Source organism: Delphinus delphis, chromosome 3 (assembly GCF_949987515.2).
Source record: "Delphinus delphis chromosome 3, mDelDel1.2, whole genome shotgun sequence".
NCBI classification, from domain to species: domain Eukaryota; kingdom Metazoa; phylum Chordata; class Mammalia; order Artiodactyla; family Delphinidae; genus Delphinus; species Delphinus delphis.
The window spans coordinates 102,983,349-102,988,012 of NC_082685.1; the positions used below are offsets into that span (position 1 = coordinate 102,983,349).

Below are 4,664 nucleotides of genomic sequence, written 5' to 3' on the forward strand. Positions count from 1 at the left end.
AAACAAAAAAATTTATGTGACTCATTGTGATATTTGCTTTCTTGCAGTGGTCTGGAACTGAACCCACAAAACCTCCAAGGTATGCCTGTACTCCTTCTTCTGAGAACTAGAAAAGCTAGACAAAATATAAAACAAACATCTGAAGGCATTAGAGAGAGCCAATGAGGCAGTAGAAAATCCAGAAGAAGAAAAACCCAGAGTTGTTGAACCCAGCATTTACTGTAGCTTTTTTCTGGGGTTACCTGCTGATTCCTGAGAAGAAGATAGCTGAGAAGCTGAACAGACCATCTGACTAACTCAGTGAGTCAAAAAGACAAAAACTGGAGTTCAGAGCCTGCCTTTGTTAACTCTACAGGCTTCAAGTTGAGATCTCAAAGGTCTATACCTTAGGAAAAAGTTTGAACTAGAAGTAGAACTTCCAGTCATCTCAGCCACTGACCAGATTAAGGTGATTTTGGATTACTAGTGCCCAGAGCCCCTGCCAGGAGACATAAATCCTTTCTATCATCATTTTAGACCTCAAAGTATAATTTCATATACCAGTTCTGGCATTCAATCAAAAATAACATAACATAAATCAACAAAAATTTTATAAATAAAAATAATATAAACAAAAACTCATAAAAGTAAGATAATATGATAAACAACAAACACAACAAAGAAACAAGGAAGCTTCAGACAACAGCAGACCCCACAGCTACTAGACACTTTTTTTTTTCTTTTGCGGTACGCGGGCCTCTCACTGTTGTGGCCTCTCCCGATGCGGAGCACAGGCTCCGGACGCGCAGGCTCAGCGGCCATGGCTCATGGGCCCAGCCGCTCCGCGGCATGTGGGATCTCCCGGACCGGGGCACGAACCCGTGTCCCCTGCATCGGCAGGCGGACTCTCAACCACTGCGCCACCAGGGAAGCCCCTAGACACGAGTTTTAAAGTAGTTATGCTTAATATGTTTGAAAAGATAAAAGATCAGAATGAGACAGATAACTGGATAGCTAACTGGAAACTATAAAACAGAACCAAACAGAAATGCTTGAACTGATAACAACCAAAAACATAACTGAAATAAATGCTTCAACAGATAAGTTTCACAGGAGATTAGAGACTATTAAAGAGAAGAGAGTGAACTGAAAGGTAAGAATTATCCAGAATGAACCGTACAGAGACAAATAAATGGAACATAAGGGATAAATTGAAATGACTGAATATTCATTTAAGTGGCGTACCAGGAGAGGAGAGGGCAGAGAGTGGGGCAGAAACAATAACTGATAAGAGCTGAGAACTTTCCAAAACAGAGTAAGATATGAGATCCCAGATGCAAGAAGCATTACAAACCTCAAAAAGAAAACAAATTAATAAAAAACCAAAGAAAACAACGTTTAGTTACATCATAATAAAACTGCTTCAATTTTACTATGAACATCTTATAAACAGCCAAAGGAAAAAACAGATCACTTTAAGGGGGCAAAAATAAAACCAACATTTTTTCTCAAAAAAAATTGGAAGCCAAAAGCAATGGAATGTATCTTCAGAATGATAAAATACAATAGCTGCTCATTTAGCAAAAATGTTCTTTGAAAATGAAGGCAAAATAAGTAGTTTCAGGATACAAAAACTGAATTTGTTACCAGCAGCCATCTACAAAGGAAATACTGGAGCATGTTCTTCAGGAAGAAGAAATAAGATCCCAGATAGAAGCTTAGAAATTCAAGGAATCATAAAGTACAACAGACAAAGTAAATGTTTGAGTAAATATAAACACACATTAATTGTATAAAAATAATAATGTCTTAAGGAATTAGGAAGTATATATTAAGTAAACACAATATATATAACATGCAGTGGGGCAGTAAATTAAGTTGATGTGTTCTCAGGTCCTTACATTGTCCAGGAAGAGTATAATATAAATTTCTAAATAATACATAACTGTCAGGCTTATGGGATAGAAGAAATGGATTAAAAATAATCAATCTAAAAGAAGGCAAAAAAGGAGAAACTGAACATAGGAGAGATGGGACAAACAGCAAATACAGTAAGTCCCCTACATATGAACGAGTTCTGTTCCGAGAGCACATTCCTAAGTCCAATTTATTCATTAAATCCAATAAAGTTAGCCTGGGTGCCCAATGAACACAATTGTCTATACATTACTGTACTGTAATAGATTTATAATACTTTTCACACAAATAATACATAAAAAACAAACACAAAAAATAAAGAAAACATTTTTAATCTTAAAGTATAGTACCTTGAAAAGTCCAGTAGTACAGTACAACAGCGGCATACAGGGGCTGGCATTGAGTGAACAGGCAAGAAGAGTTACTGACTGGAGGAGGGAGAAGAGGTGGGAGATGGTAGAGCTAAAGGATCATTGGCAATAGGAGACAGAGGGCAAGCTGCAATTTCACTCATGCCTGACGTTGATGGCACAGTTCTGGTTCATTGCTAGATTAAATTCTATCCTTTTTTCTCTTTAAAAAACAATCCAGTGATGTCTGGGTAGCTATATAGTACTGTACAGTAAAGTACACAAAAGCACAACCACTTGTAGAGGATGCACGCACATGACAATGTAAGCCAGACACGTGAACTAACATGTGACTGGACATGTGAATGCATGGTCGCATCTTTGAAAGTTCACAACTTGAAGGTTTGTATGTAGGGGACTTACTGTAATATAATAGATTTATGTCCATGTATATTAGTAATTGTGTTACATGTGAGTCAACTAAACATTTCAATTACAAAAATATCATTAAAGTAGATTTTAAAAATATATTCTTGCCTATAACTCCTCAGGTTAAAATGCTTTTTCCACCACACTTAGAATAAAATCTAAACCCTTTCCTGGCTTTCAATGCAACCATAATTTAGCTCTTTCCTACCCCCAAACTTACTCTTCTTGTAGTCACTATGCTCCAACAAGGCAGGCCTTTTTTTCGTTCCCAAAATATTCCAAGATAGTTCATGCCTCAGGGTTTTGCATTTTTGTCCCCTCTGCAAGCAACGGTTTCCCCAATTTCTGCAAAGCTGGATTCTCCTGTCAAATAGCAGTTTAAATAAAAACACTCTTTTAGAAGTTTTCCTTAGTGACCTAATCTAAAATATTCATCTACGTTAATTCTCTGCCTAGCACTATTACTAACTTATATTTTTCTTGTTTATTTATTTATGGTCTGTTATCACTAAAATGTAGTAGGGACCATGTCTGCTCTATTTATCACAGTTTCCCCAACTATAGAACAGTGACTAGGACAGAGTAGATACTCAAATACTTAAAGAATGAATAAAGCTAACTTAGGTTTTAAACTTTTCTAACGGTTTTATTGCTCTCCGTGGTGGCTGTTTAAAGACCTTCCTGATACCAAAAGGTATCAAATGATATCAAGATCTCATTTATGTACGTTAGTAATCCTTGAAAATGTGCACTGTATAATTTGTGTAAAATTTGCAGGAGTTTTTCCACCAGTCAGATATGTAGTACAGTCCTAGATATAACTATAATAACAATTGAGAAAAGTTTCAGAGGGAGGCTACTGAACTATCAAAAAGTTGCAATATACTTCTGAAGAACATGTGTGTTTGTATGTTTTTCCCAAATTAGAAAGGTGAGAGTAATATAGGTGGATGTTACAAAGCATAAATTTTTTTTGGGGAAAAAAAGCTCCTTTCATCTACTCCTAAGTAAAAAAAATAAAAAAAAAAATTACCCCCTTACAGAAAGGTTGTTTTAGAGTGGTAATGCCAGTAACGATGATTGATATATTTTTGTTACTTCCTTTTTTACTCTTTGTTCTATACTTAGTTTTTTCATGTCAAAGCAATCATACTGGTCACATTTTCCATTAGAAAGGCCAGTTTAATGGCTTTTAAAAAATAGCTAGATAATATTCCACTAAGTATATATGATAGAATTTGACCAATCTCTAATTGTTAAAGATTTTTCCTAATTTTTTATGATGATAAGTATTCCTACGGCTAACATTTTTGTCCATAAATTATTTTAAGGGCAGTTTAACTGAAGTGATTTTTGTCCACAACATTCCTTTAAATGGTATTTCTCAAGGGGAAGAGGGTGGGCAACACAAGAAGGTCCCAGGCATTTATGTCTAATTAGGAAAACAATATACATTGCGCAGAGGTGGGGGGATTACAAAGGCACTGCACAAGAAAGCGTAAGTTATTATATTTACTAAAGTAAGAAAAAGCAGTGGAAATTTATCAGGGGAGCTAATCTGGAAAACATTTTGCAAAGAATATGGAGCTAGACTTCAAGAAAGTGATAGGTCTTAATGGTTGAAAACGTTCCAGATAGGTGGAGGTCCTGAAGGACGAGGTAACTATTTGTTAGTGTTCTTAAGTACTAGGGAACAGTTCTCACTCAGGACAACTCATCACAAAGCCTGAATAGTGAGCAACCAAGATTTTTTTAAATCAAAGATTTGACTCCTAACTCCCTTGACAAAAACAACCAAATTTCTTCTTAATCTCCATCATCCACATCTTCTCCCCCCTTTCATTAGTTTCCCCTTTTTTTGTACCTTTGTCTAAGACTCTCATCTATTTTAAGTAATGGAAATAGGTAAATTCCTCTACTTCAAGGCATGTAACCTTACACAACATTATAATTACTCTGTGGGATTAAAAAAAAGACTGGGAGGTTGCA

General features: G+C 35.8%; 1 long non-coding RNA gene across 1 annotated transcript; it reads right to left on the reverse strand.

Annotated features, from left to right (window-relative positions):
• Positions 1-696: 696 nt before the first annotated feature.
• Positions 697-3,199, reverse strand: LOC132422168 (uncharacterized). Its single transcript, XR_009518823.1, has 3 exons — positions 2,896-3,199; positions 2,247-2,324; positions 697-914 (listed from the first exon to the last, which is right to left on the reverse strand). It is a non-coding gene; the product is annotated as an uncharacterized lncRNA (long non-coding RNA).
• Positions 3,200-4,664: the final 1,465 nt, after the last annotated feature.